Here is a 14,449-nt window from a genome sequence, read left to right on the forward strand (position 1 = left end):
GCACACTACAGCAGGGAGCTTTAGAAGTTTCTAGGCACCAAGCCTAGAAAGCTGCAATTCTGTAGTTATCCATCCAGTGGATGTGAACAGAGAGTGAAGGGCAGAGTAGAAATTATATGTAGCGTGAATCCCCCATAAACTGAACTTTTACTATAGGTGCTGAAGCTTTCACTTGAATGCTTAGAAAGAATTCTAACTCAATGAATGGAAAATTAGAAAGTAAAATACAAAGGTGTCAGTAAAAAATATTACAGATAATGAGAACTGATTGTAATTTTTATAATAGCCAGTCATGTATCTACAATTATTCCCACAATAAATATTGGCTTACTTAAGTATTATAATCCAAGATCTGAGGTTAGGGAAGTGACAAGGAACATGGTGGGAGGGGGGAATTTATTTCCAGTCAAACATTTATATGTAGGATGTAGGTTTAACAAATGTTATTTTTTACATAAATAGTTGAAATATTGTATATAAGAACCAGTTATATAAAGTATGCATATATTTTATAGTTAGTTGGTACTTGAATATTGTCCCTGTTCCATTGTGGAAAGCTAGCTGGAGTATCAGAAGTGTTGGAATTAGTATCATTTCAAATTGTGTGCAAATACAAATAATTTGAAAATAAATATTGAATTATAACAAACACTAAAGACTTGATCTCAGACGGTTTTCATCAATGACTATAATACTTGATAATTATATTCAGTTTTATTGTTTGAAATAGGTAGTTACCTCTCATATTATCTGTTTGTTTTGTTTTTAAAAATTAAAACAAAGAATGTTTATTCAACAACAATGATATAGTTTAGAATTATAACACACAGTGAGGCATAGAAGGAAGTTTTTCAGTGTTTCCAAATTCCTGGAATGTTATCTTTTAAGATTCAGGGTGAGTTGGTATTTCCGTTCCCTGAAAATCTCAGAATTTCCAAAATTATGATTATTGAAAACATTTTTCTAATACTCTTCACTGTCTTATCTTGATTGCAATAATTCATGGTTCTTTTGTGGTGGGTAGAAGGACACAGAGCGTTCTAGAAGCCTACAAGTAGAACATTATGATAGGCAGATTTGGGCTCAGGGGTCCCGCTCAAACTAAGGCACCAGCCAAGCACAATACAGGCAGTAAACTTTAAACCCCTACCCAGATCTAGCCAATGGGCAGAACATTCTCCACAGTTGAGTGGAGAGTGGGGTATGACTTTCCACATACTCTGGTGCCCCATATTTGACCACGTCCCCTGGAGGGGGAGACCTGGTGGCACTCAGAGGAAGGACAGCAGGCTACCAAGAAGAGACTTGATACCCTATGAGCATATACAGGGGGAGGCAATCCCCTTCAGGAACAGTCATAGGGGAGGGGAATAGGGGAAAATGGGAGGGAGGGAAGAATGGGAGGGTACAAGGGATGGGATAACTATTGAGATGTAACAAGAATAAATTAATAAAAAATTTTAAAAAAGTACAATTACTACTCTATCATTGTTCAACTTGCTTTCTCCATCATAAGAACACTCTTTTTCAGAGGATGGCAGATACATCCTTTTCTTTTTACATATACATTTATTTTATTATACATGAATAAAACAAACTACATACATCAGGAAGAATGATAAGACAACCATGAGTTATATAAATGTTACATTCATAGTGATTTGGCTATTTGTATTTGTCAAACTTGAAGTAAACATCTTTCCTATCTTGTTGGCTCTAAATTTATGAAAGAAATTCAATATCTATCATATCTCATCTCTATTAACTTAAATTATTTATCTTGATCTAAAAAGATCTTATCCCCTAGCCAGCTAAAGTTGATTGTAAAACTAAACTATCTGGTCTTCAACCCCCATCAGAGACTTGAGAAGGAATAAAACTTAAATGCCTGAGTGAACTGGTAGTTAGCAGCTTCCAAAATGAAAAAATGACTGAGACAGTTTATTGCCTGAACAGTGACCCAACACTCTCTATAACGTTGGAGCATCATCTTCAGCCTTCTAGCCCAATATCTCTGCCAGACTTATTTGCAAGGCAGGAGCTATCGAAGATTTGCTTGCCCTGTCTCGCCAGAGTTCAGCCATGGACTCTGCCTGCATCTAAGCTTGACCATTTTCAGAACAAAAGAACTGGAAACTTATGCTGAATCAAACCTGACAGGATTTGTTCCTTTCAGCATGCTGGGGGCTGACATCCTGCATTGTCCTTGCTCTAGCCCCAGACGCCTCTGTTGCTGTTACACATCAGAATTGGACAGCTTCCTGGGCAGCATTGTAGAAAGCTTCTGATCCCACGTGCTACAACATTTCAATCTGCCCCACACAGGACTCCTATTAATCCTGGAATCTCTCAACATTTAGAAACTGGACCACAAATGCAACCCCTGGCTTGCTTAACTATTTTTCCCATTTTTGGCCCATTCTAAGGTATTATTTGCACCAAATAAGCCTGAAGAAACCTTAAGGGAATAATGTCCCACTTCCTCTAAGGGGACAGGTAGGTTTCTGTTTGCTCTCTTGATCTACAAATGCTTATTTTCATCAGGAGGTAGTTATAAGTTATTACTGGTCTTATACAGAGAGAAAAACTAGGTTGAACTCAGGTAGGTATCTCTTTTCCTTTACCTTTCTTTTATAGGTACAGAAATAGGAGCTAAAAAGGAGGATAGATAAATACAGAAGGAGGATAGAACAAAAGGTAGATAATTGAACCTACTCCTTAACTCAAGGCCTTAATTGTTACTCACAAAGAAGATTATTTTTAAGTCATTGGTATAGAATTTTGTATATTGATGCAAATCATGATCATGTCAAATACTAGTCTAATTTTATCACAAGAATATATATCCTAAGTCTAACAGATAGACATGATTATATAAATATGTAAGGTAAAATAGTTAAATAAGGTCTTCAAAAGCTTCAGAGACTCACAGAATATAGCATTAAAGACATTTTTATTATTCTAAATATTCTTTGAAAACAAGACAAGTTAACTCCTGACAACACCCAGCTGACCTCAAAGAAGATGATGAGCATCAGTGAACCTCCTTATGGAGTTGGCTTCAAATGTGGCAAAGAAGCCACTGAATAAAATGTCCTCATTTGTTTTGTTTTTGAGACAGGGTTTGTCTATGTAGTCTTGAATGTCCTGGACTCACTTTCTAGACCAGGCTGGCTTCAAACTCAGAGTGAGTTGCCTCCCTCTGTCTCCCAAGTGCTGGGATTACAGGAATGCACCACCATGCCTTGCTCTCATATTATTTGTTATCATGTCTCTTAAATAATAGATATGTGCTAATGAATTCTAATAGCTATTTTATTGAATAATGGCATAAATCTATGTTAAATAAACTTCATATATGTAAATTTACTCTTGAGTATGAAATATTTATTAATAATGCTTCTGAGGCATTTTTTATGCCCTGTGTTGCCCTTCATTAATATAACAAACATAGAACTCTTTCCAAGAGCCATGTAAAAATGCTTGAAATGGCACATGTTTGTAATCTCAGCCATGATGAGATGGAGGCAGAGTCAAGGGATACACTAGGCAGAGAGTCTACCTAATCAGTGAGGTTTAGACTCTCAGACCCTGGGAAGAAACAAGAGGAATGAATCTTGATGAGCATTTGAAGATGGAAGGAGAGAGTACTGGGAGAGACAAGTTGACTGGAGGAGCATCTCTGCGATGAACCACAAACCTAGGACGGTGCAAACTCACAGGAATCTATGAGTGTGATACTAGCTAAGACTCCTAGAAAAAGGAGATACAGAGCCTGAGCAGTATCCAGGCAATACTTCTAAAGGAATGGATTGGCACACCAACCCATCAATAAAACCTTAGACTCACAATTTTTCCTGCATACAAGATGTGCAAGGGTAAAAGATGGACTAGAATTTGAGGGAAAGGGCCAATAAATGCCCAGCCCAGCCCAGCCCAGCTTAAGACCCATGCTATGAGAGGGAGCCCACCCCTGATGGTATTAATGATATTCTGCTATACTTGCAGATAGAAGTGTAGCATAACTGTGATCAGAGAGGCTTCACTCATCAATTGACTGAAATGACACAGAGACCCACAGCCAAACATTAATTGCAGCTTGGGGAATAGTGTGGAAGAAGAGTAGGAAGGATTGAAGGAACCAAGGTCACCACTAGAAAACTGACAGAATCAGTTAACCTGGGATCATAGGAGCTCATAGAAACTGAACTGCCAACCAGAGAATATTATTGGGTTATAGATCTATGTCCTTTACACATATGAACTGTTGTTCAGCTGTGTCTTCACACGAGACTCTTAAAGTAGTAGCAGGGTCATTCTCTGACTACATTGCCTGCCTTTGCAACCATTTTCCCTAACTGGGCTGTCTAGTTTCATAGAAGATGGACCTAATCTTGCTTCAACTTGGTACATCAAGCCTGGTTGATATCCATGGGAGGCCCCCACTTTTCTGAGGAGAAGGTGAGGAGGGGTGGATGGAGGGGAAGGAGGTGAAAGGGAAGGACTGAGAGGAGATGAGGAAGAAGTAACTGCAATCAGGATGTAAAGTAAATAAATAACAATAAAAATATTAAAAAGACAAAAAATATAAGCCCATAACTAGAAGAAGTATCCATTCCAGTAAGGACAAAGCATTGCCCTTCTGATGGAGGAAGTAGTCATATGTAGTCAACCTGTCACCAGGTCACTGGCTGGTCACCTCTGGGAATGGTGCCATATCTAGAGCTCAAAGTTTGTCTCTACTGTTGGTAGATCTGGAACTCAGCAGCAGCTGCAGCCAGGTCAACCTTGGTGAGTGGAAGTCTATGCTGTTGAGCTCACACATGACTCGCATCTCTGCCAACATGGCCAGTGTGTTCATAGACCAATTGGGCAATGATGGAAGTAGCTTGGGAAACAACCTTACTGTTCTCAGAATGTGTCATTCTTTGTACTTGATTAATGAATACCTCCTCAGATGAAGTCATTGACAAACATTTACATAGGACACTAGTCTGGAGACAAGTCTTTACATCCTTTGCCCATTTGAATGATCTATCTACATACTTCTTCCTCAGATTTATTTCTCACCAACACTACAATCATGATCTTCCCCATTCCTTGACCATCCAGGTAATCAATTGCCACAGCTCATGAATAAGTGAATTATCATGGCTGTCCATTTTTTTTTCTTTCAAGCAAAATGCCTGATTATGTATACTACTCAAAGTTGTGGCCACTGAAGATTTTTCTTCATCAGTGTCTTTCAGTTTTGTCCTAAAAAGGTGTTACAATGCTAAAGCTGTCTACTTCTGGAAGATGTTTTCATAACATACAGAATTATCAGTAGACCAGGCCCTAGTCAGTCAACTGACTGTAAGGCTTGTCCCATGAGGCTATAGGTGCATACCTGGCAGCAGACACTATTGTAAGGGAGTAGAAACCATAGGCATCTGGGAAACATCTTCATGTAACTTGCTTGTACCTCCAAGATCTGCTTGAGTCTGATCATGAATATCCTACTTCCATTTGATAATAGATTGCTATTGTTTTAATCGAAAATCCCAGATCCTTCTATTTTACCAATAAAAACTCAGGATCCAGATCCTGGAGTAAAGAATATGCTAGCTCAGAGAGGCAGAGAAAGAACCAAGCTGACTTGCCTACTCAGCTCACACCCTAATGGAAAAGGCCCAAAAGGCTCAACAACTCAGCTGACAGCCTAGGAGAAAAAGGGCAAAAAACCCAGGGCCAAAGACTTGCTATCTCAGAGAGCCAAAGACCAAGGCACTGAGGAGCTTAAGAGCTAGAGAGCTAAGAGCGAAAGAGCTGAAGAGCTAAAGCTAAAATCCCAAGAGTAAAGCTCAAGAGCTAAAAGTGCTAAAGGCCTTAAAGCCCCTTCTCCTTTTACAGGCTGTCTTAAATACCCCCAAACTCAAAGTCCCTTCTACTCTTTAATCCTTGTCAGCTGGTTTCTAGCTCCACTTTATTAAATCCTGTGTACAGATAGCTCTTGGATTAAAGGTGTGTGTTAGGGATTAAACATGACAAACAAAAGATAGGATTTTTACAATCTCAGGGATCACATTAGGATCAAATATCCCGTAAGAGAGTGCTGCTGTGCACATCTTACTTTATAACTTAGTGGGTCATGTAACATCCAGCTCATTTTACGCAGCTCATGTTGCATGGCAACTTGGTGGCCCACTGTTAAAAATTCAGTTTTCACTAAGGCCCAATGACAGGCTTAAGATTTGTATTTCAAAGGGATAACAGTTGTCTGTAGATTATGTTAGAGCCTTACACCAAAATTCCCTTGTGAGTCACTTCCAGGTTCTTGCTAAAGGTCCCAAACACATCCTTATCTGCCATTGATGACTCAAGAACTATCAAATCTACTGAATCATCTTGTCCAAATGGTAGACCAGCCTCCACAGTATCCTGGACCTGTTGAAAAGGCTCCTCCCTTTCTAGACCACATACAAAGCTTACAACCTGGTATCTGGGCTTGAATAACACACCCAACTAAGGAATGTGCTGCCCCTAGAGGCCAAATAGGCCCATTAAACTTTGTGTTTCTTTCTTGGTGGTAGAATGGGCCAAGTGCAGTAACTTTATTTTTCATCTCTGAGTGTCCACTCCACTGAACTCTTACTGGAGGGGGAGATCTGGTGGCACTCAGAGGAAGGACAGCAGGTTACCGAGAAGAGACTTGATACTCTATGAGCATATACAGGGGGAGGTAATCCAATCCCCCTCAGGAACAGTCATAGGGGAAGGGAATAAGGGGAAAATGGGAGGGAGGGAAGAATAGGAGGATACAAGGGATGAGATAACCATTGAGATGTAACAAGAATAAATTAATAAAAAAAAAAAAGACAAAAAAAAAAAAAAGAAATACTGGGAACCAGGAAAAAAAAAAGAATTTTACTGATGTATAAAGCTCTTGATTTTTGGTTGGATTTATTTCCCATCCTCTGATATGCATATGTGTTCCCAATGAGTTCCAAGTGGTTGCTACTGTGAATCTTACCGAATGAGAGTGAAGACCATTACCTAAATTGATTTGTCAAATTACGTAAGCTTTATTTTCTTTCAGTCAGTATTATCTCCCTAAAGCAGGGACAGTGGGATTTGATGACCAAGAAAACCAAACCCAAACCCCAAATAAAACACAAAACAAAACAAAACAAACAAACAAACAAACAAACAAACAAAAAACCCTGCAAGATTAGGAGACTTTCATTGGGGGATTTCCAGAGGAATTTTGCTTATGTAGGAACTTAGCTATACCTTTCAAAATTATTTGGCACAACTGTTGAGGCCTCCTCTTTTGAAATAGGGCCTGCTCTTTTGACATAGCGGCAGCCATTTCTGCATTCATTTTCCATTTTGTTTATAAGGTGAAATTAAATGAAAAAGAACTTAACTTTGCACCTCTGCTTCCAGGAAGTAGTTAATCGTACTTGACACTAACATTCCCTGCCAGAGGGTCAAGTTAACCTACACTAGAAAGTTCAGTGTTGTAATAGTTTATACATTTTATCTACACACTATGCTACCATACGCTGTACTCTGCACTTGTTGTCTACACAGTTGGCTATACTTTGAATGTACTCTCTGGGGGCCAGTTAGCGTAAGGGTTAGTTGATAACACTTTGTGTAGTTAGCTAAATTTGCAATATGGCTTTGAATGGCTAACCAAAATGTGTTACTGCCATCCCTGTGTATTTTGCATTTGGTTTCTCTATAAAAGGACTGTCCTGAAAACAAATAGATGTCACAGTTAGGCTCCTGAGTCCTTGCTGTGACCCTGATCAATTAGCTTGGCAAGGCATTTAAATAAACCATGAATAGCTCACCGAGATTGGTGCTTGAGTGATTTGTGTGGCAATTCTTGTTCAACAGCAAGAACATCTTATCTTGTTAGGATGGAGGCCAGGGTATATGGTGTGGAACACGCTGAATTCCAGAAAATGTGCCAAGAACTTGTCAAACCCATGTTTTTGTTTTTGTTTTTTTTTTGCAGAAAACAGGAATAAATTTCTTTTGACTTTGTAATAAGATGGCTTCTAATATTAAAATGGAGTTAGGCTGGCCTATCACTATCCCTTGCTCATCACAATGTCATTTAGAGAGTACAATAATATATTTTTGTTAAAAAGACAGGCAATCAAGATTTTAAGTATGTTATGATATAGGACTGGAGAGATAATATATCCATGAGGTAAAACTGTAAAAGTATACTACTGGCCTAGTCAACTGAAAGCAAATTGCTTCTGATGATCCTTTTGGACAGGATCCTATCAAATGACATTTGGTAGATAGATCAATGGCTGCATATCATGTACCAGGAAATGTGTTAATTTGTTCAAGTAAGTACACCACATCTGGTACAGCCGCTGAAATTGGAGTCACTCCTAATTGATGTTTTGATAGTTAACTGTCATTCTCCATGATCAATATGTCTCCTGTACTAGCCAGATAGGAGACATGGTAGAAACGATCACTCCTGCCTGCATCTTTCAAGTCCTTGATGATGGCACTAATTTCTGTAATTTTCCAGAGATGTTGTGTTGTTTTGAGTCATTATTTTCCTTGGAAGAGGCAACTCTAAAGGCTCCCATTTAGCTTTCTAACCACTATAGCATTCACTCTATCAATGTGAGACTTCAATCCAATTCTAAGCATACTTATCCCAATTATACAGTCTAACTATATTTATCCCAATTATACATTCTAGGACTTGGGAAATAACCACAGGATGAGTTCATGGACCCAAGGGACTACTGTGAGTCAGGTTCTCTCAAAACTCTCTCCTAATCCCCATAGTCCTCAACTTTAGCTGGAGGGCCAGAAAGTTTCACAGGATCTCCTGGAATCAGCATCAATTCAGAAGTATTATCCAATAGACTGTGGAAAATCTTACTGTTCCTTTTCTCTCAGTATATAGTTACCCTTGTAAAAGGCTATAGGTCTTTTTTGGAAGGACTAGAGAAAGGCTACCAGTAAAACTTCCAGGTATTTTGTCAAGGTCTATTTTTAGGGACACTTGGCCACTGCTTCTTCATTCAAGGGGTTTTTTGGCTCTGTAAACTGTGTCAAGGCTGGAAATTGATTCAGGGGCCAAGATGCCCTTTTACCATAATCCAATTTAGCCTTTCTTTCATTTCTTTGAGACTTTTCCACTTATGCAGATCAAAAATACCTCTAATAGGCTTCTTAAGTATTCCATGTGTGGAAACAACAAGATCGATTCGGCAGTACCAAAGGGCCACTCTCTCTTCTATTGACAGCCAGGGATATAGCAAAGTTCAAGTTGCTTCATGTCTTGTCAATATTGGATGTCATTTCTTGTAACGTTAATTCTTCTAGTGGCTAAATATTTTCTAGGAATTTAAAACTAAATTTTTTTCTGATGACTAGCGATGAATACCTTTGGCATATGAATTAGACATTTATATGTCTCCTTTTGCATTTGATAGTAAATGTCACACCACCATAAATTTCATTTTCGTTGTGCTGAACATCATGGATTAGGCCATTATGAACATTGCTTTGTCTAAGCTTCTCATTGTAACAGCTATGATAACCTTGATTATGGTGACTCAGTGCTGCCACTGCTCCTGGGGTCCAGTTAACTGTGTAGTGTTTAATTCATCCGAATGACCAACAGTGTCTCCAGTCCTAAGGTCTGTCCCAAGGAAAAAGAGAAACAACAAAACTCTTCAAAGGTGCTGGTGCTCCTTTCACGATTTTACATTGTATAGGATTAGTGAAGGGTATGACTTCTGGGCCTTCACATTGTAAAGAATTAGGTTCCACCCACGTACTCATTCTAGAATTGCAATTTCCGTGAGCCTTAAAATTCCTTCAATACAAAACTAAGGAATATTACACAACTACAATTCCTTTTTTAATTGGTCATTTTTAACCAACCACTCAAACAAACTTTTTACACATTCTTTAACAGTGAAAACTTCCAGATTTTAAGTCTAAAATCTACCTTTAGAGGGGCCATATCAAAAAAACTCAACCTGGGGCAGTTTTAAGCTCTTTCCTACCATCATCCCACACTCTTAAAATCCATTCCCAACATACTAACTAGTCTTTTGCTTGAGTAAATTCACAAACTTATTTAGCTCTTCAGTAGTGTAGGCCACCTACTTGTGGACTACACTTTCTACCTCCCTAAGAACCTGCTTTGCCTTAGGTCTGGTTATAGGTATAAAGGCAACTATTGGTGGGTCTGAGGGAATTCAGTATTGTCTTGTCTGAAACTTCCTTCAGAGGTCATTTCTTGTCTAGCAAATAATAATGGACTAATTTCCTCAAAGATGAAAAGAGCAACACTTCAGTAGTTTGACATATAAGTACATTCCCGTTGAGAATGAAGGAACTGCTTCCTCAGGTGAGATAATTTCTTGAGAATCTGAACATTCAAAGTTATTAGCTTTAGTAGGATCCTACTACACATTCCCAACTCAGCTTACAGTATCACATTCTTGAGAAATCAATGCCTCTACTTTAACTGATACCTGCTAAGGCTCGGGCTTGAATTTTGCTTTATTTAATCTAAATTTATAATGAGGACTTCAGTTTGATTTTTCACAACTTTAGCTCTGTTGCTCCTGAAAAGAAGATTCTCTTTCACATCACACTTGGAATCCTTTAGACTGTTAATGCCTATTTGGAGCTAGAGAATTTTTTTTCCTCCTTTATTAATTTATTCTTGTTACATCTCAATGGTTATCCCATCCCTTGTATCCTCCCATTCTTCCCTCCCTCCCATTTTCCCCTTATTCCCCTCCCCCATGACTGTTCCTGAGGGGGATTACCTCCCCCTGTATATGTTCATAGGGTATCAAGTCTCTTCTTGGTAACCTGCTATCTTTCCTCTGAGTGCCACCAGGTCTCCCCATCCAGGGGACATGGTCAAAGTTGAGGCACCAGAGTACGTGAGAAAGTAATATCCCACTCTCCACTCTACTGTGGAGAGTGTTCTGACCATTGTCTAGATCTGGGTAGGGGTTTAAGGTTTACCGCCTGTATTGTCCTTGGCTGGTGCCTTAGTTTGAGCGGGACCCCTGTGCCCAAATCTGCCTATCATAATGTTCTACTTGTAGGCTTCTAGGACCCTCTGGATCCTTCTACTTTGCCATTCTCCCATGCTTATCTCATCTAGAGTCCCAATAGGATGTCCTCCCCACTGTCCCAGTTTCCTGGTACTTGAAGGCTTTCAATTACTCTTCTTCATCATATTCGGAGATACTAGAAGTTGGTTAATTTTGTCATAAAACTCATTCCTATCCTTTATCAATTTATCCAGATATGCTAAGAGCAACCAACCAATATCACCATTTTCTTCATTTTTCATAAACTGTCAAAAGTTTTACATACAGAGTCACCAAATCTGTTGCTGGCCACAGTGATGAATCAGAATAACCAAATGTCTTTATCTAATTTTGTAATATAGTTCACACTATGGGCTTTTTAATACACTCTGAGTGCCCAAGAGAGGCTTTGGTACTTGTAGGTGTTGGCAACTTAGGAAGCCTATACTTAAAAGATTCTTCCTTATATTTCTTTTGATCTAGAACCTCTTCTGGTGCTAAAATCTGTATTAATCAGAGTTCTTTAGAGTAACACAACTTATATAATGAATCTATATTTCTGTGTATAAAGCAATTTTATTAGAGTGACTTACAGGTGATACTTCAACCTATGTAATAATGATTGGCTGTGAATGGAAAGTCCGAGAATATAAAAGTTGTTCAGTCCATGACGCTGAATGTCTCAGCTAGTATTTAATAGATACTAGAATCCCAAAGAAGTAGCATTTAATTCCAGTGAATGAATATACTTTCTAGTAACACAAGAGCAAGCAGGCAAAGAGCAAAATCTTCATTATTTCATGTCTTTTATAGGCTTCCCAGATGAAAGGTGTGTCTTGCTGCCTCAAGATTCGAAGTAAAAATGCATGTATTTTTTACCTCAAAGGTCTGGACTAAATATTGATTAGAAAAAAAAAACAGGCTTCTAAGAGATTGCAAAACATAACAAGATAAAAATATAATAACATAAAATGAAAACCAGGAGAAAAAAAGCCCCCAAGAGAAGGTGCAAAAATCAGATACCCACTCACTCACATACTCAGGGTACCCATAAAAATACTAACCTGAAGGCTACAATATATACACAGAGGGCCTGGTGAAGACTTGTGCAGGCCCTGTGCTTGCTGCTTCAGTCTCTGTGAGTTCAGATGAGCTTTGCTCAGCTGATTTAGAAGGACTTGTCTCCTGGCATACACCATACCCTTTGTTTTTTACACTATCTTTTCTTTCTCTTCCTTGGGGTTTACTGAGCTCTGTGGGGAGAGATTTGAGATGACATCCCATTTACGTCTGTGTGACCTGTAGGCTTCGACTTTTTCCCAACCGACTTTATTTGGGGTTCTTTAATTCTTACAACTTCTTTCCAACCCTCCGACACTAGATAGAAGAGAAAGGAGATTTAGGGGAACAGAAGAAGTAGACCTTTTTTTTATACTCAGTTCCTTCGAGCGATTCCCCTGGCATACCTGGCAGGATTTCAGCAGACCAACAATTCCACCAAAGTTGCTGCTGGAATCTGGAACAGCAGCCAGAATCTAAAGCCCTGAAGTATTCTCTGGACTGGTCCTCTTTAGGAGCATCTTGAAGTGGAGCAATGAACAGATGAACAGCCAAACAATACCAAGACCCCCCTAAAAAACTTCCTCTTGTTTTGGGTATATGTATGTATATGTATATGTATATGTATATGTATATGTATATGTATATGTATATGTATATATCCTCTCAGAGTCTGTACTAAGAATGGTCTCAGCTGGCAAAAACCAAGCCCCCACAGGAGGTGGTTCATCTTCTAGTGGATAAATATCACCTGATCTCTCACAAGTCTGTTCCCCATGCTACACTTGGGAACAAAACAAAAACATGTTTATATCCACTGTAGTTACCCCCTCTCTCTGGGTAGTATCTGCCTGTGTATTTATTTCCATCTACTGCAGGAGAAAGCTTCCTGTTGATGGTTGAATAAGAGATTATAACAGAATGCCATTAGAGGTAATTTTATCACTATTTTTTTTTTCAAGATCAGTAGTACTTAGTTGTACCCCAGATCCCTGGGATATCTATTCTATTGCTCTTCATTACCCAGGTAATTTAGGGTAGGAGTTCCAACTTGTAGAGTGGGCCTTAAGTCAAATCAATTATTGGTTAGTTACTCCCACATGCTTTTGTGCTATTATTGCACTAGTATATTTTGCAAGGACAGTATTGTAGATCAGAGTGTTTGGGGATGAGTTGGTGTTTACATTTCTCTTTTAGTGGCCTGCAAAGTACCTTTCTGTAACCAAAAAAACAAACAAACAAACAAACAAAAACAAAAACCCTAAAAAACAAACAAGGCTAGTGGAGAGTGGGATATTACTTTCTCACATACCCTGGTGCCTCAACTTTGACCATGTCCCCTGGAGGGGGAGACCTGGTGGCACTCAGAGGAAGGACAGCAGGTTACCAAGAAGAGACTTGATACCCTATGAACATATACAGGGGGAGGTAATTCCCCTCAGGAGCAGTCATAGGGGAGGGGAATAAGGGGAAAATGGGAGGGAGGGAAGAATGGGAGGATACAAGGGATGGGATAACCATTGAGATGTAACAAGAATAAATTAATAAAGTAAAAAAAAAACAAGGCAAAACACCCAAAAAACAAAAACAAACACAAACTACCACCCCCTTGCCCCCCACAACCAAAAAACTAGAATGTAGAAAGTGAAGGTTCTATGTAGGAACCAACTCAAACTCTCTGTGTTCATTGAGTTGCACGGGTGTTATCTTCAGCAGTGAACTTTGCAAGAGTAACTTATTGTCTTAGCAACAGTGTGGGTTGTTTGGGGGGATTTCCATGGGACCCCTTTAGCCAATAAATCAATTGGACGTAATAAAGTCCAGCTATTGAGCTTCATTTGGTGACAAGAGACAGCCAGTGGGGACTCTGTCTCCCCTCTATGTGAAAACTTCATTAGAATTGCATTCATATATTTTCAGAAGGTTCCAACTCTGTTTCCATGCCTCTCAATTCTAGCTGTCTATCACCACATAACCTCCCTCAACCTCACTTTCTATTCCCTGAGCCTCCTATTCAATCCCTCCTCCAACCTGTAGTCCTCCAGCTTATATGGGAGGAGGAGGAAGCCATGGTTAATGCTTTGTACACATGCTGTCAATACCTGTACTCAGACCAGGTTGAATCATTGATCTGTCATGTTTCCTGAATGTAACAACTGAATTAATTGTTGTGAGTTAGAAACTCCATGTTCATATGTTAGTAAGGTAATCTGAAATTCTTTAGTAAATGCTAGAGATTTCTTATAAGGGTAGGGTTATGGAATCCTAGAATCAAGTATTTCATTTCATTGTTTTTG

Source organism: Acomys minous (assembly GCF_964271855.1).
Source record: "Acomys minous genome assembly, chromosome: 2".
Lineage (NCBI taxonomy): Eukaryota > Metazoa > Chordata > Mammalia > Rodentia > Muridae > Acomys > Acomys minous.